Source organism: Pinus tabuliformis, chromosome 2_2 (genome assembly GCF_031772625.1).
Source record: "Pinus tabuliformis cultivar Carrire ecotype Pingquan chromosome 2_2, CPIR1, whole genome shotgun sequence".
Lineage (NCBI taxonomy): Eukaryota > Viridiplantae > Streptophyta > Pinopsida > Pinales > Pinaceae > Pinus > Pinus tabuliformis.
The window spans coordinates 1,006,899,074-1,006,924,943 of record NC_142300.1 but is presented as its reverse complement, the minus strand read 5'-3'; the positions used below and the strand labels follow the sequence as shown (position 1 = coordinate 1,006,924,943).

Below are 25,870 nucleotides of genomic sequence, written 5' to 3'. Positions count from 1 at the left end.
ATTGGTAGCAGGTCGCTCTTGAACATGACACTTTGACTCCAGCACCATGATTGAATCGGGTTGGGTTATTCCGTTCACCAGTCATATCACCATTGGTCCACCGTAACATCCACTTTTGGGGTTAACGCTACCAGTCCATTTCAATGTCGCCGATATGTTCAAGAGAAGTCGCTCAGAGAATTCACCTACCCAGCTTGTGTCTCATCCGCCGCAACACCTTCACGCTTCATTCTTTCATGACCGCCACCCTAAACCTTGTATCATCATATCGTTTTCACCTCCACAAAATCATTTTCTCCGTTCCGTGTCGTAGATGTGGGATTCATTAATGCCCTCCTACGACAGGTCACTTCTTGTCAACATCAGCTCATTATCCAAGAAGTCGACCTAGGAACAACCCTTTTAGTACTTTGAAGCTTGCATGCCTCAATGGCAAGTTTCTCACTTCCGACGACAGGTTTACATCAATGGCCTTCGACCGAAAGATTTTGCGTGGTGTTCAACATCGACTCGTGTATTCACACCAAGTGAATTGTATTGCAGTACCTTGAGGGTCATCATCATCATCGGTGATTCCTCTTGCACCTGTTAACGGCTTAATCATTGGCTGGTAATCAGGCGATGTATTTCCATGTTCGACCTCAGTGCATCTTTTCACATGGACCGACTTGTACTTTCGGGCAAAGATTGAACGAGTTTTGAAGACCAGGGATCTAGTTTCATCCATCCGGGCTACCATGTATTCAGGAAAATAAAGACATCAAATGTACATCATCAATGCACAGATAATCATCCAAACAAAAGGATGATGGCTCTACCAGGATCATCAGTCTGCCACACAGACGATTGTCTGTCCTATGTACATGAAAATGAATTTATAAAGCTGAGCATGGGAATGCCCGCCTCAGCTAGATCATGAAAATATTATGAAGATAATGTATTGTATCTTATTACAGGTCACCTTCCAGTTCGAAAAACCTCGGATCCTTATTATAAAGCATTTCAACTGACATCAGAAGATTTATGACCTCATACTTTAGGGGGCAACTGTTATAGACATATTTGGGCACCGCAACCAAATCATATATGTCCATAAACCAGGGGATTCTTAGTCCCTAAAAGTGTTGTTTCATACCCTAAAGGAGCAAGGTCAGCTAATTACATCATCTCCCAGAAGTTCTCCATGAAAAACTACTCAGAACTGGTCAAATCAAGACCATATAGGTTGCCCAGTGTTAAGGGTGTGATGCATCTCACCTGCCACATGCAAAAAGTGCAATGCATACTGGAAATCCCTTCTATAAGGTGTGATGAGCGAGAGTAGACAAATGGCACAAGCAGTTTGCTAGGTGGAGACCTTGAGAATCTTCGAGAAGCTTCTCATTTGACACTTGCCTCTCTGAATTCTCCCAAGGATGAGTAAGAGATCATGAAATCTCCGAGTGGAACCAAGAACTATCAGAGAGATGACACTAATCAAAATCCTAGAAGCTGACTCACCCCCCTGCAAACAACTTTATATGGATCCCTCATCCCAGAGATCGAGAGGCTGGAATTTTATAATTTGCAAGGAAGTGTTGTTGGTTTCTCTTTGAAGACATTGTTGGGTGATCTTGCTTTGTATGAGGTGAAGAGGGCTTTCATGCTGGGAGGATGGCGCTGGGTCAGACCAAGTGGTTGTAATCCTCTCTTCTACTACTTCTATCAATAAAGCTATTTGAGTTATCCTCCATATTCTTGTGTATCTCTGAATATTATGTTGATATATGCATTTGTATGGTCAATATATATTTGATCCTATATTGTTTACGGTGATAGATCTCTATGCTTTGATGGTATTATGTTGCTTTGACTCTACAGGTGCTCTTTGAAGCGGGACAAGTAAGGAAGGAGTGGCGAGATTCTGTCAAAGGGGAAAGGAAACAAGCAAGGAGCCAAGTGAAAGACTGAGGTTGGTACTCTCTGAATCTTTCTCATCTATCTCTTGTAAAGGGAAACATAAGTGACTTTAGTTTGTTTGTTTCTAAGATAGCTACTCGTCTTAGTGGGACTAGCAGATCTCAATAGACACTAGTTTTCCTAATAACACTATGAATTACAATACTTCCATTTGGACTTACAAATGCACTAGCTACCTTTATGTGCTTGATGAATAGTATTTTTAGTCAGTCACTTGGATAAATTCTTGTTAATGTTTATTGAGGATATTTTGATTTACTCTAAGACATCGAAGGAACATAAGAGAAATTAAAAATAGTGTTGCAAACACTTCGAGAATATTGATTGTACGCTAAGTTTAGTAAGTCTAAATTTTACCAAGATAAAATACAATACCTTTGACATCTAATTTGTAGGAATGAGATAATTGTAGATCCTAAAAAAATAAAATTCACTCTTAACTAGCTAATTCCAAAATATGTTACAGGTGTTAGATATTTTAGGGGTATCACGGGATATTATCATAGATTCATAGAGGGGTTCTCTAAATTGTCTTACTCCATAACTTCCCTATACAAGAAGGGGGTTAAATTTGAATGGACATAAAAATTTCAAGAGAGTTTTGAGTAGTTTAAGCATCTGCTAATTGTTGCACCTGCACTTAAAATAGCTATCCCTAAAACATATTTTGTAGTTTGCATTGATGCTTATTTAGAGGGATTGGGAGGATTACTAATGCAGGAAAATCATGTGGTATCTTACAAATCTAGAAAATTGAAAGACCACAGAAAGAATTGTGCAATATATGACTTGGAATTGGCTAAAGTTATCCATGTTCTTAAGATGTGGTGTCATTATTTAATTGGTAAGAAGTTTAAACTAATCACTAATCATCTTAGTTTAAAATACATTTTTAGTCAACCTGACATGAATGCCATACAAGCCAGGTGGATGGATGTCTTGAGTGAATATGAATTTGATATTAAACATATTAAGGGGAAGGAAAATAGAGTGTTAGATGCACTAAGTCAAAGCTTGAAGAAAATCTGTGAGATAACAATTAGTAGTACTGAAACAAATTCAGGAAAACAAATCAAAACAACAACTTTGGAAGATAAAATTTATAGTAAGATTTGGGAAAAGTTGAAAGACAAAACTAATCATTTAGAAAAGAAATAATATGTGATTAATGAAAATAGATTGCTAACCTCTATGGAAATAATTTATGTCTGTGATGTGCCGAGACTCAAATAGTTAATTCTTAATGAACACCATAAAATGTCTTTCTTGGCTCACCTAGGTTATTAGAAAATCATTTCAATACTAAAAAAAATCTTTCACCTTGCTATGAAAAAATAGGTGGTTGTGTATTTGGAAAAATGACAATAACATCAAAAGGTAAAGGTTGTCATCAACATCTACCATGATTGTTGAATCTTCTGCATACATCAGAATGGAAGTGGGAGGTCATTTCAGTAGATTTTACCACTGGTTTACCTAGAACTAAAAGACAACATGACTCAATTATGGTTGTAATAAATAAAATCACAAAGGTTGCTCATTTTATACCTATTCAATCTACTTACAAAGTTGTTCATGTGGAAAATAAATTTTTGAAAGAAATTTTCAAATTACATGGAATATCAGAAACTGTTATATTTGACCATGATGTGAAATTTACTTACAATTTTTTCAAAGAATTCTTTGCAAGAATGGGTACACAATTGAGCTTTAGCATTGCATACCACCCATAGACAGAAGAAAAAATTGAAAGGACCAACCAGGTCCTTGAAGACATGCTACACATATATGTAATGAATTGGGCCACTGAATGGGAGGATTATTTGCATTTGGTTGAGTTTTCCAATAACAATAGTTATTAGGCATCCCTAAAAATGATCCCAATCAAAGTTATATATAGGTGAAAGTGCCATAGTCCCCTGCATTGTAGTCAGCTTGAAGAGAGGCTTGTTCTATGTCGACATGTTTTGCAAGAATGAAGTAAATTGTGAAGAAAATAAACCTAGAAGTAACTTAGGAAAAGAAGAAGATTTACATGGATTTTAAAAGGACATACAAATAATTTATTTTTATTTTTTTGCTTAAGCAAGTGTCGATCCTTCTATTTCATTAAGCCAAAATTAGTTTACAATATATACAAACATCCACCCGATGCTGAGGAAATAGGAAAAATAAAAAACTAGCCACCTAAGGCAAAATATCTGGCCTTACAAAGAAAACCTCCTAACCCAAGGAATACGAACCATGTTTGTATCCTGAGTTTGGAAGGAAAAAGAAAACCCTTGGAATCTTTCGCACCCCAGCCCCATGAAAAGCCCCTAGAATCTGAGCCGTCCATCTCCGCATCCAATCCGACGACTGAGGAGTAGATTGTCCGACTAGGATGAATGGTGTATAACATTCCAGCCCCACAAAACAGCACAAACGGTCTTGACCGTTGATCCGCGCTGCGAAATCCAACGGATGAGATGGATTTTGCATCAAACAAGATGACCAGACGATAGTGTGCGATGGAGGGCGGTATACGAAACCACCTCCCTGCCACGTGTTGGAAGCTGAATGGAATCGCTCCAAATTCACAAAAACCATCTTTCGCTTAAGAGCGATGCGATCAGCTGAAAACCGCCAAGGAAGCGGTTTTACTTCCCAGATCCCAAAATTCTGTGTAATCCTGCCACCGAAAAGTTTGGAGTCATGATTCGCATTCGTTTTTCCTTTGCCTAAACCTGGAACCAAGTAAGTATGAGGGTCTCCCCACTGATTGACCATCCGATAAACAGTGATATCCGTTTCACTAACCCCTGGGTTTTCTGCGACCAACAGTGGTTTGTCCCCCACCCAAAAATAGATTGCCAGAAACATTAGACGCATCCAGAGGATGAACGTTTCAAGCTTGCCTCTATGGCTTTGTTTCTAAACACGACCCTATCTTCTTCTACTTGCTCGAAACAAAGTGCTCCTAATCTGCTCTGGCTCAGCTCCTGCCACTCAATCGAAACCCTGTCTTCTGTGCAGCTGACACCTTGGTTGGCAAGAAGATCCGCCAGTTTATTGGCCTTTCTATGAACATGGTAGAAACTGACAGTGCAAAGACCTTGGAGATGACCTTGAATTCTTTGGAAAACTCGGATTAGTTTCCAGTGTTTGGAGACTTTCTCTGGTGTTGTTCCACTACTAATTCTTTTCACCGAGTTGATGATTAACTCAGAGTCTGCTTCTATTATTACATTCGAGCAGTTGTTTTGACTCAGCAATTCTAAGCAATGCTCCAAAGCCATTAGTTCAGCCATATTATTGGTGGCTATTCCTAAGTGACAGTGGAAGATGCAGATAATACTTCCCTCTTCATCCCTTAAGACTCCTCCATACCCAGCAGTTCCCGGGTTTCCTTTTGAAGCCCCATCAATGTTGTATTTCAAATATCCTTCTGGGGGAGGATGCCAGAAATCCTTCTCCGTGTCCTTTGAGATAACCTTCCTGTCTAAGCCTTGAAGAGTGAGTCCCTGCATACCCAGCTGCCTGAGAATTTTTAAATCTGATTCTAAGGGAGGATTTTTAGGGTAGTAATGAACAGAGGAACTCACTGTCTCCTTCAGTTGTTTCAGGATCAGCTCCAACAGTCGTTGTGGAGGATTCTTTTCATCCTTAAAAATCCTTTTGTTCCTCTCTTTCCAAATGTTCCATATGATGAAGCTTGGTGTTAGGGCCCAAGCTGAGTTGAGAAAATCATGATTTGAAAAATTTCTTCTCCAATTATTGAGGGTATTAATGATACTCCCTCTGTCCCTATCAGTTTGTTGAAAGATAGTGGCAAATATGTCCCATAACCAGGAGGTGAACATGCAGCTATTGAGTATATGCTCCATCGTTTCCTCTTGAGCTTCACAGAGCTGGCATCTTGAAGGCCCCAGAACACCCCTCTTCCTGATGTTATCCCAAGTTAAGATTTTCTTGTGGTGCACCAACCACATGAAGAGTTTGATTTTCATCCACCCTTGGTGCCTCCATAGATTCTGCCATTTTTTGTCCGGAACCTGGGGGTCCTGCGCTTGGAGAATACCTTTTGCTTCCTTAAGATTGAAGGTTCCCTCTTTATTATTGCCCCATCTTAGTTGGTCTTGCCCCCTGACACTAAGATCTTCCTTTTTTCCACCATTTTCATGAGTTCCTCTGCTTTTGTGTTCAGGGAATTGTTATTTCTGCAATCAATGTTTCTCCAGATTCACCATTTTTTTGTATGATGAGTATGATCCCAGAAGTCCTTAACCTTAATTAATTCTTGGGTATCTGTCTCTTGCTTAAGGTCTAAGAAGCCCTATTTTAACAGAATTGGTTCTTGTTACCACTTGTCGTCCCAAAAAAAAGATAGATCGCCTTCTCTAATTTCCTAGAAACTATTTTATTGAACTAGACTTCTATTCTCCTAGGCTTTGTTCCAGATGTGTGAGCCCTTTATGTTTCTTGACATTCTTATGAGATCACTATTTTGCCAAAAGCTAGCATATTTTTCTTTCCATATATTTTCCCATTGGGCCTTTGGATTTTGAACCCACCGCCACCAAAGTTTGGCCCCTAAAACGTTGTTGAGAATTTCCTGATCATCCAAGCCTAGCGCTCCGTGGTTCTTGTGTTTACAAATTTTATCCCAAAACACTTAGGCCCATTTTTTTCCTATTCTCCTCCTTACCTCAAGCCAAGGCAAAGAGATTCAAGATTTTTTTGTAGGCTAAAGCTTCTTTGACTGTAGGAATTCCCTGTAACATCGTGTCATCTACAAATTGTTGATGAGTTAGGGCCTGACCATTATCAGTTAGTTGCAGGCCCTTGATATTTCCTGTAACTTTGGCATGTTTGATAGACTATCCCAGTCCTTCCATCATGAGGATGAAAAGAAAGGGAGAGAGTGGGTCTCCTTGTCTAAGGCCTCTTGAAGGATTAAAAATCTTAGAGGGAAGAGCCATTTACTAAAATTGAAAAGCTGGGAGAAGTCACCAGCGCCATTACCCATCTGACCCAGTTATGATTAAATCCAAAAGCAATAAGAATTCTTTTAATATAGATCCAGTTCACCTTATCATAAGCCTTGGCTATATGCAATTGCATAATCATGCCCACCTGCTTCTTGCTTGATAAAGAGTGAACCACCTCTTGAGCTTGAATGATGTTGTCAAGAATTTGTCTGCCTTCTACATAATCGGATTGTTCCCTTAAAACCAGAACAAGGAGAAGAGGTTTGAGTTTTTTGGCCACTACCTTGGATATTATCTTATAAACCACATTGCATAAAGCTATGGGTCCATACTTCTCTAATGTTTGAGCGTTATCCTGATAGTTCTGTTCAACCTGGAATCGTCCACAACCTGCAAAATATCTTGTTTAACAATATTCCAGCAAGCTTTAAAAAAATACACATTGAAACCATCTGGGCCTAGTGCTTTACCATTCTGCATATCTTTGAGGACTTCATTGATCTCCTCTTTTATTACTGGTCTGTTAAGGTTGACATTATCCTCTTTGGATACCAGCTTGAATATATGACTAGTTACCTCCTTGATGAAATGCTCTCTATCTGAATTGTTCTCTTGAGTTATACCTTGGAAGTGTTGAAATAACACCGCTTCTATGGCCTCATGGGAGTTCTGAAGCTCCCCCTCCTCATTCTTTAACGTATAGATTCTGTTGTGAGCTCTATTGGCCATGGTGGATCTATAAAAACAAATTGTATTACATTTTCCTTCTTTTAGCCATTGCACTCTAGACTTTTGTCTCCAAAAAATTTCCTCTTGTCTACATAGATTTTCCCAATCTTGATGATGCTTATCAACTTGATCACTTTTGACTTTATCAAAGCCTTCCATGATCAGAGCTTGGTTGAGAGCCTGCATTTTGTTTTCAATGGATTTCTTTTCCTCAAAAATATTGCCAAAATCCTTCTTGTTCCAATCTTTGAGCCGAAGCTTGATGTGCTTTAGTCTTTTATGAAGTAGGAACATGCTTGTCCCCTGGATCTACAAATCTTCTGACCACCATTTTTCAATATTTCTTATGAATTCTGGGTGGGACAGCCAGATGTTTTCAAATCTTAAAGGTTTGTTCCTGGGAATATCGATGCTCGTGATCTCCAATTGAACCGACCAGTGATCTGAGCCTCCAAATGGAAGAACTCTCACTAAAACTTCCTGATCTGTTAGCATAAGATCCTCTGAGATAATAAATCTGTCTAACTTGGAGGCTACGTGAGCCTCTCCTCCTCTTTTGTTGTTCCAGGTGAAGAGGCCCTTATTCATATCTGTATCCACTAGTTTCATATTATCTATAAAGGTTCGAAACTCTAAAGAGTCTTTACTAAGAGTTCTGGTTCCCCCTTTTTTCTCCGAAAGCGATTTGATCATGTTGAAGTCCCCTCCCATGATCCAGGGAATTCCTGTGTGTCTGTCCCTGAGGTCCACAAAAGAATCGAGGAATCTGAATTTATCATCCATTCTTTGAGGGCCATACACAATCGTGACTCGATAGGTATTCCTCTCTCCTACAGGTTGAATAACTACTGATAAATAATTCCTTGATGCCTCCGCATCTATTATGGCAATTTTCAGGGGATTCCAAAGGGTGAGGATACCCCCACTGAGTGCTTTGCTTTAACTTCCAAAAATTCAAATCTACTAAGCCATTTGCTATGAATTTGTCTTAATTTTTGAATGGAACACTTTGTTTCTTAGATGAAGATAATATCTGGCATTGCTTGTTTCATTCTATTACTAAGCAATATTTGCTTTCTTTTACTTCCTAGACCCCTAATATTCAAATATGTGAATTTTATAATTAAATATTTGTAAAGGAGGAGCTGGCTAGGTCTTTCATCTTACCTGAGTCTATCATTAGCTTTCCACACTCCATCAAGAGTTCATTATGCTTTTTTCTACCTCTTTTCTTTCCTGGGTTTCTAGTAGCTAATCCAGGAGTTGTTTTCATCATTTTCACACCTCTGTTGTCCTGCTTGTCAATGTTTTTCCCCTTCTCCACACCTTTGGCCTGAGTTTTCCATAAGAACAGTTGTTGTATTCTGTTGAGCTCTTCTTGAGGCAATGAGTCTACCCCTCCCGTGGTTCCCTGAATCAAGAACCCTTCTAGATCTAGGTGTTCTTTATCCAGAATCTCCTGTAGTTCATGATCCTCCTGTTCCATTTCACTCTGGGTCATTTCCTGATCCATCTCCAGTTCTGTATCACTTATCATGGTCACTTTCTGGAAATCAATATCCTCCATTTGTTCACCATTTTCTTCTACCTCCTTTTCCTCATGACTTCCTCCCATTACTTGATCTTCTTTTGTGGTCTCTTCTTCTTCTTCTTCAAGAATTTGGAATTTGTTCTGACTGACTTGTTGCCCTTCATTTTGATGTAACTTTGTCCCTCTCTTGCCGCTTTTTCCTCTATTAACCACTTTGTGAAAGCTGTCAGTATCCTTCATTGTGCTAGCTTTTTTTTTATTCACTGCTTTACTAAGAGGGAAGTCTCTAAATAGGTGCCCATGTTCATGACATCTGCGGCATCTAAACGGAATATGCTCATAGTCTATTATTTGTACCCATTCTTCATCAAAAACTTCCAGGATCACCTCATCTGGAAGAGCTCCTGATAGGTCCATTTCCACATAAATCCTAGCAAAGGACGTATATTTTACCCTTCTGGTAGCTTAAGAAGCTTCGAAAAATGCCCTAATTTATTGCCTATGGCAGCTAGCTATTCAGTTTGACAGTAATCAAGAGGTAGAGAGTAGAGCCTTACCCATACTAGTACCGAAGTGAAAGTCTCCTGTTCTGGGACAAAATTCATCATCCAAGGATGCATATAGAGGCCTGTTGCTGCATAAAAGTAGGGCCCTCCTTCAAACACTCTGTCTTTGTCTTCAATATTTATAAACACCACCGTGAAGAAACCCTTTGACCCAAGATGTTGGCCAGTGCTCCCTTTACGTTTCTAGTGGTATTTCATCCATGTTTGTAAAGCTTTTTTAGTGGGCCATACTCCCATGAATTTATAGATGATAGCATAATTCCGCATGTGATCTCTGTGCGCCTGCAGAGTTGGATCATTTAAGACTACTCTGGGTGTGAACTCAGCTTTGGGTTTGCAGGGTCCCTTTTGTTTTTTATCTTGAGATCCCTGTTTTTTGTTTTCTTCCTCCTTGTCTTTAGTGCTAATATTTTCCTTATTTTTGGTTCCTTCTGTCTCTTCTTCCACATTCCTTTTCCCTTCCGCAGTAGTGCCTCTGGCATTCTCTAGAGGTTTCTTGCCTCTGCTTGCTACAGCCTCCTTATAGGAGGGAGTGGGGCTCCCTCCTCTACGGCTCTCCATGAAGATCATCCCTAAAAATTATTTGAAACCCTAGTTGATCACCTTGCGTTCTTCCCATCTTCCACCTACAAAAGATCGAAGCCACGACATAGAAAGAATTTTAAATAGGGGAACATGTGCATATCAAAGTCAAACTGAAAAAGAGTACCTTAAAGCTAAGAAATTGTGCGAAGTTAGTCAATCAATTTTGTGGGACATTTGAAATACTAGCAAGACTGAGGCTAGTGGCCTACCAACTAGCATTACCAGCCTACATTAAGGTTCATAATGTATTTCATGTGTCTCTTTTGAAAACGTATATTCATGATCTAGCTCATGGTATTGATTGGATGTTGTATAGGTCAAATTGGAAGGTGAGTTCCACGTCGAGCCTCTACAAATCTTACACCAGAGGGAAACTATAGTACGGAATCGAGTCATTGTCTAGGTTGGATTACAATCGAATGACTTTGGGCATACAGAAGCCAACTGGGATATGAAGACATGGAAAATGATTTTCCTATGTTGTTAAAAAGGGAATGAAAGAAGAAAAACACTGAGAAAAATGTTCCCTTTTAATGGGAGGGGAAATGTAGCACCCATGGTGAAATAAATTTCTATTTAAAATTTTATGATTTTAAAAATGTTGGAAAATGCTTGAGAGCCTGAAACGTAAAGTGAACAATTTTATGAGATTGTAAATATTTATTACTATTAATGAAATATTGTTGTTTTAATTATTACCATTTTTAGAAATATAGTTGAGCCACCACGTGAGTAGTTAGCCACCAGGAAACAACCAGAATCAGTCATGGTCCAAGAAAGGATAATGACACAAAAAAAATGATATTTTCCTACCACGAGAATGATCATGATTGGACATAAATGTCATGGGTGGAAAAATAATTTAAAAATCAAGATTGCGGGAGAGTAAGGAAATCTAGAAAATATGAGGTTCTAGTGGGAGCGAAAGACTAGACCTTCATAAATAAAGATTCTAGCCCATATAAAGAAAGACACTGCTAGGGAAGCTTGAATAGAGAAATTTTGAAAGTTATTGATTGTTTTCCTAATAGGTAGGGATGCTAGAGCTCGAGGGGAATTGTTGAGACAACAATTCATTTGTTGGGAGGGGCGTGGTAACTCCAATTGTATTTTCCAGAGATTCAGATAAGTACTTAGTTTATTTTTTATTTTGTGTTGAGTTTATGACTTTCAAAAGTTGCTTACGATTAGAAGTAAGAGATAAGGGTGAAAGCAAGAATTTATTAATTTTTGGTTTTCCTAAAGAGGGAGGGTTTAAGTTTCGACATAATTGGTTCTATGGAATAATCTGTATGTAAATGCTATGGTTGATACTATAGAATTGGTTGTTGATTAATTCGAAAAGGAAAAGAAAGAAATATATTCAAATGTTGAAGTGATAGATCATTATATCTATATATATATATATATTGTAAGTGACAAGTTTAGCGATATTATGAGTCAACAATGAGAAAAGACTCTCAGGTTAACCCCTAACCCTCATGTAGTCCCTTCCAAATGAAAAATATTTGAAGAATATAAGAGATAGAATCCCAAAATCGAGGAGTCATGTACTATATATATATATATAAAGGCTTAAATGATGGCAAAACTCAGATGAGATAATGTATTAATAAATAGTAAAAGAAATACATGAACATGGAATTTTATTTATACATTTTGGTATATATAAAAGTTGTACAACTATTCAAATGTTACAAATATGTAGATATTTGGATAAAAGTTTGGTATTAAAAATACTCAATTCTTTTAAAAATAATAATAATAATTTACAACCTTTGAGGACATAAGGGACCTAATATGTGTATGTCCAAAGCCACTATTGCATATAATAGAATAAACAGAAACCCAATCCTCAGGTCAAAAAGAAAAAGAAAAGAAAATAAAATGTAGTATCTTAACAAGAAAGAATAGGTATAAAAAATGACATTATCCAGATGGGGGCCTATAGCCATCATGCCATATAATTTGTCCTGAAACTAGCAAAACAAATTCCAAGGAGAATAAATGAGCAATTTCTTTTGGGTGCCTAGAAATAGGAATTCGAATGAAAAATTAATGCTCTCCTTGTAACCTTTAGATAACAAAGAAAAACTAACCTGCAATAATTTAATGATTGTGAATAACTAGGAAGCGAGGCAAAATTTAGGGAAATTTCATAATACCAGAATGAGAAAAATAAAAGAATCATTTGTTCTTACCTTAGAGGGTCAAAGCCATGAGCAATTAAGATTTGAACCTGTGACAATATGTGAGTTATTCAGTATAAAAGGATAAATAACTATCAAGCCGAAAGAGAATTTAGGGTTACTAGAAATATAAGAAGAATATCAGTGAATAAATTTGAACTCGTGTATATTTTTGCTCGGGAAATTGAGCTGATGAAAAATACCTGACCCCGAGAACAAACAGTAGGGTTTTATTAACTATTCATAATTTAAAAAGACGTTAGTGAGCAAATAATCTAAATTCCCCCTAAGGTTTCAAGTAGTCGAGACGAATTGCAAGTGTCTTACAAAAAATTTGTGAACCCTTCCAAAAAACATTGTAGTTGTGACCTTAAGCACTTAAGACCTCCAACCTGTAAGCAAAAAGAAGATAATTTAAACAAGTAAAGGTTTCTTCCTTTGTTGAAGAACTTTACTTTGCAAACTTCGACGAAAATATGAACCTTGAATCATCCTTTAATTCTTAAAAATTCAATTCGACAACTACAAGAAAAGGGTTGCATACTCAATAAGAAAAGTTAGCGAAAAAAATCTAGAAGAGAAACCCTTGTGCTTAACATATATGTCGTTAGAAGAATTTATGCCAACAATCCATGAATCCTCCTAAAATTCAGCTAGTTTCAGTAGGAAAAGCAGTCGTGGTTGGACAAGATTTCCACAATGCTGCCATTTGAGTGTCAAAATTGGTAAGGAAAACCCTTCATTTCCAACCTCTGAGTAGAGTTCCGTTGGTAATTTTCCCAAAGTGAAAATGATGTTGAGGGTAGAGGAGGGGTAGGGTGGCTATCCTAATTTTCAAAAGGAGTATTGACTACTATTAGATGAAATCCTAATATCTTGATTGCCCACATGGCCACGGTAATGCGTCATGTTTATACTCATCCACAAATACCTAAGACGTACACACATCAGGTCAGTGAGGCATTGCATAAATGTCGTGGGCTAAGGAATGCCAAGTTGTAGCCATGGAGATAAAATTATAATATGATCTATGCATAAGTAATCCAATGTAAATTCAACCATAACCCGTTGGTATAGTTTAAGTATTAATTGTTATAGTGTATACAGTTCGAATGTCACAAGAGTTGTGTAAAGTGCTATAAATGTGTACAAGACATATGATGCTAAGTGGGGTCGATACAAACACATGAATCCCCAACCATTTTAAAGTTTCCATATACCATTGGCCTAGCAAAAGGAAGGGACTCATATAATAAATGGAAGAAAATAAAAATGTTAAAGGAAGCACACTTACAATAGGAAATAATGAGAATAAGGATTAACATATGAAGAGAACAAATTTAAAAGCATCAAATAAAAAGCTGGAATATTTTCTAGTAAAAATATAACATGTAAATAATTATCCAAAATAATCCAAAATATGACAACCTTATAGATATGTTTAAACAATAAAATAAATAAACAAATAAAATTATGCTTAAGAATGAGATACATCACATATAAGTATTTCATTAATTTAAATTGGTAAATTTTAAAATATGTTTAATAACTTTTCTTCAATTCAATTTTATATGCACCTTTTATTTTTCACTGTTTTTATGGATTTAGATTTCCATTAGTGTTAAGGATAGCCAAAAACTTCAAATGATATAAGAAAAGAAAAACAACAACTCAAACACTTCTCAATGACCTTTTTATTTATAATCCACAAAGCTTATATCAATCGTTGAATGGTTTCAATACCCACTTCAGTACAAACCCAACCTAATTACCAATTCCTCACATCACCCCTCCCCAAAATAAAAGCTTTATTTATAATACATTACTCTACCATGAATTCAAAACCCGTATAAATTCGCTGAGCTTATCTTGATTGCAGGTTGTTTGGGCTTGTTGATGTGGCTAGATGGGCCCCCTCTCGTCTCTATTGCTGTCCGTTTACATAAACACAGTGACATGTCCCTGCGAAAGTCGGAAAACTAGCAATCACTTCACATCCGTATCTATCTGGGCGATTCCTATTTCCACCATAGTTTTTTAATTAATGCCCCCTGACATGAGGGCGTGATAGGGAAATATAAGGCGAGACAGTTTTTTTTTCTCCTCCAGTTTTTTTTTCTCGCCTTATATTTCCATATCGCGCCCCCTGTCATGGGGCATTAATTAAAAAACTATGGCGGAAATAAGAATCGCATATCCATCTGTATCCATATTCCTAGGGACTCACCCAGACTGACAAGAACCAGCAGAGTCATTAAAATTCTGTTGATGGGATGGCTAATGCAGTCCCTCCTATTTGAAATTTAAATTTTGAATTTTGAATTTTGAATGCCTGCGCAGAGTTCTTTATCCATACAGTGGATGCCATACATCCATACGTAGGGTCTTCGGATCTTAGGAGTAAGCAACTTTTCTGAGTTGTTGATGCACTTACCAGTTCAAGAACAATATGAAGCAATGGCTACCATATCGTATGAGGCACAAACTCAGCTTCAGGATCCAGTTTATGGCTGCGATTTCGCATATTTTCGCTCTTCAGCACCAGGTGGCTTTATCAATTCCATTTTTACTTTGTTTTATAATAGCAAATTGCTTCCATTGCACGCATCCTAAGTGATGAAGTTTACAGGAAGGGCTCTTCTCTACACAAACAGAGCGTTCATATTGGCATGAGGAAATAGTTCATAGTATCTGTGCAACACAGTGAAACATTAAGTTTGTCACCATCGAGTGGTATGTGAGTTCCAGGCTCCTGCTAAAAAGGGAAAATAGACTGCTAGCCATATGGAGATAAGCGAGGGTCACTATGTGTGGGATATAAGTTCCATACTAAGGTGAGCAAAATATTGAACAAGCGAATCCATTTTGCTGCAAGTTCAGATCAGATCTTAGATATCAGGTCAGATCTCAGATATGCCTCACACCCTAGGTAAGGTAAGTCCCATTAGTGGAGGCAGGTTGTGAGCAGAGTTAAGGTGTAGAGGATATTATATAAGGAATGGTCGACAGGGATTTACAGACCAGTGGGGTCTAGTGCATGTTGGACTTGATGGTCCGATTGTGAAACTGTAGGACTATTTTTTTGGAGGATTTTTATAAACAAATGCTATTTCTCCCTGCCATTTTCATTTTGTTTTTATCGTAAGTTGGTTTATTTCAGATTTAAGGTTCTTTTTGTCTTGGCTTCGGGCTAAGTGTGTCGCCAAATGAATTTTGGCTAGCTAGATGATCATGATACATCGCAAGAAGTTAACTACTTATAATTTTTTCCCATTTTAAAAAGGTGCATTTCTTTTATAATTTTTTCCCATTTTAAAAATTCACGTTTCTTTTATATCTTTTTTATTAAAGTTTAAATATTCAAATATTTATTTCATATTTCAATTTTTAAATTAACTTTAAATTATATATTAATTTTTTTAAATGAAATTTAGATTAAATTAAATTATTATTGTTATTTTACTTAGATAACAATAAATTTATTATGGTATTTTATTTATGTTTATTTTATATATAAATATATATATTTTTAAAATATATATTAGAATAAATTATTTTATTTATAAATAAATAAAATAGAAAAAAATAATTATATAAAATATGTTTGAGAATTTTTTTTTTTATACAAATCACTTTAGAAATAATTTTTGTTTAGGATGAACCACACTAGACACACTAGATAATTCCAAAGGCTTCCACAAATTTTAATGTGATTTTTTTTACCAAAGACGACTCTCAACATCCTTAATATGAATGAGAGCTTCAGTTCGGTTTATGTATTTAAATTTGACAATATTAATAAAAATTTATTTCTTTTCTAAATTGATAATAAATTAATATATGGTTGAAATAAACCCATGTGGGAGTTCAATTGGTGATCATGTCTTAGGAAGTGTTATTTAAATCCTGGGATTCAAGGTTCAATAACAATCTATTTCTTTTCTAAATTGATAATAAATTAATATATGGTTGAAATAAGCCTATGTGGGAATTCAATTGGTGATCATGTGTTATGAAGTGTTATTTAAATCCTGGGATTCAAGGTTCAAATTCCTATAGGCATTTATCTATATATAATATTTTCGAAAAAAAACATTTATATATTAATAATTTTTTAAAATCCGTGTAGGCATTTATCTATATATAATATTTTTGAAAAAATATTTATATATTAATAATTTTTTTATTATTTGGAAAATATTATGGAAATCGTTTTATATATTTAATAATATTATTTGGAAAATATTACGGAAACTAGAATTATTTTTTAAATTATTTTATTTAAATTTTTATTGTGTCTCAATAAATAAATAGAATATGTTTTCTTATAATTTAATTTTCACTTTTAAAATATTCACTTATTTACAAATAAAAATGTATATATAATATTGCTTTATTAAATTGTGAAAATTTGAAATATACATAAAATTTATTCTATTTAGAAAAATATGTATGTGTGTTTTTTAACCTAGTTCTAACCTAAAATCATTCCCAATAGATCTGTACATGGAAAATAATCAAACTTTAAATAAAATAATAAATTTAATTAGTAAGTTTATGAATACTAGAGAGTCATTTTGTATTTTCTTATCACTACACTTAATGGTAAGCTCAAAATAAGATCCAAAAACCTTGAATGTTTAGAGAAGAAGGGAGGGGGAGGAGGAATATAAATCTTCCACGAAACTAATCATGAAAAAACATTGGAAAATATGTATTGAATACATCCAAACTTTTTATTATTACATCATGGTGGACCAATCTATATTTTTGCAAGATGAGATTCAATATTTATAATATTCTCTATGTCACCTTTACATGATTCAATACCATGGTCATATACCTCTTTCTATTCATATCATGCATCCTAGTTGGTAGTTGATTCCTAGGAACACATATGCATTCCTAGGAATGAGCACACATTCCTGTGGACATGTGTTCTTGATGGCCTCATCTAGTGTCATTATTCAATTCACACTTCTTTTGTCAATTATGTATAATTCTTTTCAAGGTCTCATTAATTTCTTGCAACATGCTTTCATACACTTCATGTTAGGTGTTTTCTTATTAGTATATATAGTTTATTTTGTTTGCCACACATGAATTATGTGATTAATTCTTGATATTGGGAGAAAAAAGTATCCACTTTTGCATAGGGATTAGGACAAGTTATTATAACTAGGAAAAGACTTACTCACCATGTAAGGGATATTAGTTGCAAAGGAAGAAATTGTCAACTTATTTTAAAATGTTGGAGATTATATAGCCATCATCAAAGCAATGAATGCTTTATGAAGTTGAAGGGAAATAAATTGACAAAAATTAACATTTGGATTAAAAAGGATTCCAAATTTCTTTCACATTCATCCAATTTCCATGTCAAAAGACACCTCAAATATGTGGCAGACAAGCGGGCTAACATATCTTCAAACCTTGATATATGAATACATGTTATATCCCATAACTCTAAGTTAATATTGATGATTTCTCATCACATTTATTCTCTCACAATTAAGAAAATAGCTCATCATTCCATTTGCATCAGTTTGGGAGATTGAATGATCCTTTGTAGTACCCTAAGCATGTGTTCATTAATATTCATTTTGGTTGTCGAAGGATCAGATTATATTATGTGTTTCATAAATGGGATAATGGAGTGTGTAGGTGCTAAAATTGGAAAATAACATATCCTAGATTTAGTGGGGATGACAACATTGGTATTCCCATTAATTCTCTTGGATCTCCCATCAACATTGTCCATGCAACCTTAGGGCTCAACTACATCTGCAACGATTTGGTCTAAGGGGAGCTTTCTATCTTTTGGGGAATCAAAATTAACTTATACAATGTATGTCTCCATTTGATGATTCTTCACTCTATCCCCTTTTGTAAACCTAGAATTTTTCCCTTTGTGTTAGGCATATCCTTTGATTAGCTTAGTAAATTTTAAGTGAAGGAGTTTGGCCATATTATACTAGATCCTTCCCTTCTCTTACTTAGTTATTTTCATTTTTTTGGATCTTTTTAATTTTCATCCCTTCTAGTTTCCATCCTTTATTTTGTATCTTCTCAAGCCTAGAATTACTAGGCAGCAATTAGGGAAGGCTACCTCAAAAGCTTGTGGAAAAATACATAGAACAAGACAATGATTCATCTTGAGGTTCCTCTAGTTTATCGTAACTATTACTATTTCTTGGATTCAAATAGTTGTGTCTATCCTTAGTTCGATTCTATTTGGAATTCATCCTTAGGTTCAAGAAATAGTAAAACTTTTAATGAAATTTCATGGAAGTATATAGGGTTGTATCCCTTAACCTTGTTCAAGTTCTTTTCTCCTTTGCAGATCCCAAAACAACTTCTCTTTAAAAGCCATATTCAAAGGGTTTCCTCATTAGGGATTGAGGTAATCTCTATTGGATATAAAATCATCCCAACATGGACAAAAATGATATCAATGAATCTCAAAGAATTTCAAGAAGCTGCAAAGAGATAACTCAATTTAATAAGAATATTATTTTGCAAGCCTACTCCAAGACCAATGAATTGGAACACCATTGTATCATTGTAACACCCCTCGGTAAAATATGTAAACGTTTTGTTTTACTACAAATGGCTTGATAAAACTATGGGCCAGGAAAAGCAAAGGTGGATGGTAAAAACATAATGTTATTATTATTTTATGTAAATGAACTTATTGATTTAAAATTTTTAATACAATCTATGGAGAACCATAAAATTACTGGAAAAAGGTGCTAAAAGAGAGTTTCATTTACTGGACAGTTAAGACTTTTATTCCCCCCCTAGAGATAAATAATCTCAATTGGGGCAAGGGAGCCAAGAGGGTGAGAGTGAGGAAAAAATGAGGCGGCCTTAGAGACTTGGTACCTGGTTGAAGGAGGTCTAAGAGAGGAGTTGAAGCTTCAAGCTTTGGAACCTAAAACATGATGTTGCTGAAGGTTGGAAGGATGCTGCCAATTGGGGTATCCTTGAGATGGTGGGTAGCTAGTGGGATCCTTAAGATAGACTCATGAGTCTGACTTCCTAGGCTAGACTAGAAAGGTCTTGAGGTCTCTAGACAAATATGATTGGGTCACTATCAAGTAACTGTTCCGGGAAGAAAATAGCTTGAGAGGAGTCCTATTGTGCAGACACAACACTCATCGGTTGGGTGGAGCACTCTTTTTCCTAGTGATTTTGTGACTGGGCCAGATTAAAGAAAAGATCAGTATTTCATATTGTTGTGTATTATTATCTCATGATTAGATGTTTCTATCTATTGATGAATTGGTGAATCTTTTTCAAACATAAAGAAATTGTAATGAATATATACCAACTGTTATGATTTGAGTTGATTTAAAAAAAGAACAAGAAAAAGGAAAAACCCTTTGAACCTAGGTTAGTTAGTACACCTAGCCAATTAATCGGCAACCTAGAGAAATAGTCTTGAGTTTAGAAAAGAACACTCGAATAATTCAAGCAGGTCCTGGGGTGGGGTTTCACTTATAATTCTATATTAGCTAGAAACAAAAAAGAAGGGATATAAATAAGATATATGAATTATTACAAAGTTGAATGTTGGAAAATGAATTCTATAACATGAACCCTGTAAGTAAACAGGTCGTATAATGCTAAACTATTATAGAAGTGACCATGTTTCATGCTAATACAACCCAAAACAAGCATTATGTGGAAGATAGTTACAGTAGTGACAACATTGTATAGCTTCTATGGCAAAACATTCATAGAGAATGGGAAGTAAAATTCAAATAAAATTATATAAATATTTGTTGGTGATAAGGACAAGTGAAAAAAAAATATATCAAAACTATTTAAGGTAAAAATTTATCTAATAAAATTCATACATTATGAGGAAAAGAAGGAAAAATAGTTAATCAATAAAAAGATAATTTACTCTTAGGCAATGGACGAAGTAAAGCGATAGTGTATTAGATAGTTTTGCCACACATTCTTTTTAAGAAATAATGAAGGGTAATTACAGATGAACAAATACAATTTACTCTTCGCCGCTTCCCATAATAAGTTATGAAAACCTTATGAGTTTTTGTATAGGGCCAAAGAATCATGGCTATGGCACCAATATAGTTTTGAGCTATAACCCAAGTAAAAATTAATGTACAAAATACTTATTCCAAAGAAATTCTAGTCGAAAAAATAAGCAAAAGACTCATAGACACTTGGAGACAAGCAAGAGTTTGATATTAAAACCTGCAAACCTCGCAATGTTGCAACTAAATTAGACCCTTGGAAATCAAGAAGAGAGCCTCACCTACAAAGCCACCAAGTTAAATTCTATCAGATTATTCAATGAATATAAAATAAAATAAAACAAGGGTATGAGGAATGGTTCTTTACCTGTGAAACCAGTACATGAAGTGAACCTTTTCTATAGTCCTGTATAAAAATTAAATCAAGGTGAAGAAATTAACATGGGATTAGAAAATAATAACCACTTCAATAATTATTTGGGATTTTAAAGTAAAAACAAATATAGCGGTAAATTACCCTAGCTATGGTCAGAATGTTATTACCTAAAAAGGGGTAGCATCCATGTACAACTATGGCTACACAGGTTTTCCCTAGAATTAATATATATATATATATATATATATATATATATATATATATATATATATATATATATATATATATATATATATATATAGATATATATATAGATATATATATATATATATATATATATATAGATATAGACTATGGCTACACAGGTTTTCCCTAGAATTAATATATATATATATATATATTAATTCTAGGGAAAACCTGTGTAGCCATAGTCTATATATATATATATATATATATATATATATATATATATATATATATATATATATATATAGATATAGATATATATATATATATATAGAGAGAGAGAGAGAGAGAGAGAGAGAGAGAGAGAGATTTTGCCTCGAGCTCTCAAATACCTGGAAAAGCAAACCGCAAAAGAGGATTTTGTCAAAATCTGGGGATTTTCGAAGCGAAGATGAAGTTATGCTCATCGAGTGAAACCTAACCCATGGAAAAATTCCAATACGACTAGTAAGCAACTAAAGGAAATCTAGAAAATCAAAATTGGGTTAGTACACTATCGGTAACCTTTTTTTTTGGTGAAAAACTGCAATACCAATCCCTTGAAGGTTAATTCAAAACTAGTATGCCGAATCACAAAGCACCACATACAATATTAAGGGTGCGGTGGGTTTTTTCCTGACATTTAACCTATCCATGAAATATGAGAAGTAGCTTGGAAAACATTGCTGACCTTGCACCATGAACAACAGAAAAAATGTAGAAAGGAGAAGGAACATGCTCTTAATTAAAACATTGTATGTAGAAAAGGCAAGAAATGTATTTGGCAGCATGAAAGAAATCCTGCGAAATATGGTTCGAATGTTGAACTTTCCTCTAGGAGAGAGAGGAACCTGAATAATGAAAAGAAATATCTGCAAGTAAACAAGAATAAGTTGCAGAGATTCATCTCAACAAGAGTGAATGGTGCAAATGGGAGAGGAATGGTGCAGTGGGTGGGAGTTGGTTACACCCACAACTAAAGGACCTTATCCACGTCATTGATCTAAACCCTAGGAATCAGGACCATAGGATGATCTCTCTTTTCCCGAGGTAAAAATTTAATTCACCATACCATATCAATTGACAACCGATGAGTCTAGAGAGTTCGGGGAAATTATAGGACTGGTATCGACTCAGTGGAGGAGTGTGGGTCGTTGGATCCCCAAGAATCATAAGAGCATGATCATTATTCCGTATGTACCAAGACATAATAATCACAGGTTAATAATCCAATTACTTTTGGATTTCCCATGAAAAGATAATCATATATATTTAACAGGTAAGAATATGATAAATAAAGATTAATTCATGATTTGGAACTCCAGAATAAAAGAGTAAAGTATTTGCTAATATATTAAAATATGGCTCACATGGTAATGCCTTAATCGATTATAACTTCAATGATACGTAGCCCAATTGAAGTGCATAAGAAAAATAAAGACATTGGATAAGAGTATATTAATCTTAGTAAAAACAAAAAAAAATAGGTTAGTTGAAGCTGGGAATATTGGAGCGTGTTACAATCATGTACCGTGTTGACATTATGAATTTTTTGATTCAATAGAATTAAAGGATTGATTTATTGGAAGTTGATAAGTTGGTTAGAAAATTGTCATTGAATCTGAAGAAAGATGATATGTCATGGGCCTCAAATGACCAGACCAAGCATATTAGGACACACACTCAATGAGGGAGAAAATTGCTTCTATAAGGAGGATAGGATAGGGTGTACACTTGTAATAAAAAGATTATAAGTTACAAATTTCTTTTGGATTTGATCTATTGTTCTTAAATATTATCTAGATGAGCTTCATCCCCAAACTTGACATCTGTATAAGATAATAATAGTGATCAGAGTATCAAATAGGAGTTTTTTTATTATCCCTTCATTAAAAGTCTACTAATTATACTTGTTTGCAATCCCAGTTGGCATGCATTTAACAGAAGATTGATTCCATCAAGTTGAGTAGGTATAATAAGAAAAGTTATTCTTAGATTGGCATGGATAAGGATCATGTGAGGAAGTGAAATTAGAGGAAACTATGAAGAGTTAAATACTTGGTAGCACATTAAGGTCATAAGAGCAATAGGATTGAGAGTTTCAACAATATGATACCATGTTAGAGATGAGTAATTGGTGAATTAAATGGCTTATGAGTAGTTTTCCCTGGTGTTCTAAGTTTTATTCATGGGAATTTCAATGATCACCAACTTGTCTAGAAGTTGTAACTTTGTAGAACTACTAAATCTCATTGTTTTGAGTGGGTTTTATCATCCTTGGGTTCACATTATAAAATGCTTTTGTCCTATTATGATTTTATTAGTTTCTTCTCTTGTTATGTATAATGTTCCATAACCCATATATGTGAAATGTAAATTAGGTATACAAGTATTATAAATGTCATAAACTAGACTAAAGAGGCAAGTAACATGAGATATGTGAAATATACCCTTGGATTATGATCATTAGGGGAGGTGTTGGTAACGTCGTTTTGATCCATTTTGAGGAACATTTTTGGATCTAGTTTTATCTATTCACCCAATATTGCATGAGGACTTGCAAAGCCTCATGTGTGGGGAAGATGTTGAGCCTTCATTTTCAATACTTTACTACTATCGGAAGTGTGTGTTTTTCCTTTTCTACTCCCTATTATAGCTTATTATCATTCCCATCTTGTCACAATCACTTGCATTATGGTCATCACATGTTGATGATGTGTGACGTTGTTAATTTCAATGCTTTTCCTTTAATTTAAATGATTTATTTGAGTTAGAGCTTGATTTTTCTAATACGAGTATCGAATCATGTAACCCTAGTAAAGATATATTTACCCAAATCAATAGATCTCATATCTATGCATCCCCAAGGTAAAATATGCCACATGGTTTTTGTTTTTTGGTGGCTCAAGATGGATCAATGTTGGTGGCTTGAGATAGCTCCTATGTTAGACAAGGAAGGCACCAACTCAAAGTTAATGCTCTAGTCAAACGCAAGGCGGAAACACATATAACAAGCAACAATTGAATATTTAATCAACTTCGACGTTTTGGAAATTGAAATGGATATTTTCATGCATTCCATGAAAATATCCTATGCCAACATACAAGTAGTTACCCATGTCAGTGAGAGTTGTCTTTGTCGATGGCATTATGCCCTACTCGTTTTTTGGGTTGTAAATACAACTTTGTGTGTCGTCAAGTGCTATTCACGGTTCAATACACCCTCCCCTATATTATATAACCTCTATAAGGTCAATGTTTGTAATATTAAAGGATTAGTCAAGGAAGAAGTCAATCTATGTATTACAAAGTTGTTTAACTGGTCCAATATGAAGGTCATATGTTTGTGTATATTGTAGTTTAATGACCAAGCATATGTGGATCCATGTCGAGTCTCTACAGATTATCTTTATAATTGCAGTGTGAACTTGTGTATTCCTCTTTTAATATAATTATGCTATTCTAAGTTTTATTTTATAGGAAAGTACTTATACTATAGTTCACCTTTGTAGTGCAAGTTATTAGGTAGGGTCGTCTACCTAGTTTGTGTTGCAAATTCCTTTATTTCTTAGTTAGATTAGCTAATTAGATAGATTTTCATTTCTATTTATGTTTTGCAAATAAATATTTGGATTCACTATTTTTTTCTTTCTACATTGAAATATAGAAAGACATTTACTAGATGTATGATACTGAAATAAATTAATTAATATGGATATATATATATATATATATATATATATATATATATATATATATATATGGCACATTAACATCTAAATATTTTATTTATGGTTGAAAATAAGAGTAAACATCTCTCACTTGTTTTAAGTTGTTAATGCCAATAACAAACTAGACAATCAATATGCTTATTGATATTTTATATCACATTTAATTAAAAATAAGGAACTAGGTATATTCATTTTTATTTTTAATTATATTTAACATTATTTTTTTATTCAAAACTATTTCATTTTTATTTTAAATAATTCAAAAGATACATCTTAGAACTAAAATATTGAAATATATATATATATATATATATATATATATATATATATATATTTAATCAAAAATAATATTATTTTTATATATTAATAATTCTTTATAATTTTTTAAAATATAATTTTTTTTAAATAATATTTTAAAATTAATAATTAATAAAAATCACAATATTAACGACAACTAAATTTTTAAATAATACTAATATTTATAAGTAAATAAATAAAATCTAACTTTTCCATTAATCAATAAAAAAATCCGATCATTAAAAATAAATAAATAAATCCCTAATTTAGTAACCATCCATTAGTGAGTGAAGGCTTTTAAATTAAATTTGATAAATATATATCCTCGATTTTCACTATACGGCGGATGACGAAGGTGATACGAATTATAATTGATATAAAATGTTTGAGTACGACCTCGGCCTTTGCCTCGAGAGCTAACGAGTTTGTTATTGGGCATTAAATGTCTATTTAGTTGTAAGTTCGTTAGCCATATAACACATATACGCGTGGTGACTTTCTGAACACTCCATCTCCACCAAAAATTATATGGCTATCGAGCTTGCAGCTAAACTAGCATTTAATGCTCTATGACAAGCTAATTAGCTCTTGCCCCATAATTCCAAATGCGTCATCAATCATTTCACTGAGTTTGTCTCTTTGTACAGGTGGGAGTGCCAAGGTCGCTATAGCTGGGTACGTTGAATTTAATCACATGCCTCGAGCT

General features: G+C 34.5%; 1 protein-coding gene across 2 annotated transcripts in view; it reads left to right on the top strand.

Annotated features, from left to right (window-relative positions):
- LOC149196781 (uncharacterized) overlaps positions 1 to 25,870 on the top strand; it is a 210,103-nt gene that overhangs the window by 72,862 nt on the left and 111,371 nt on the right. The gene's annotated exons all lie outside the window — the stretch shown is intronic.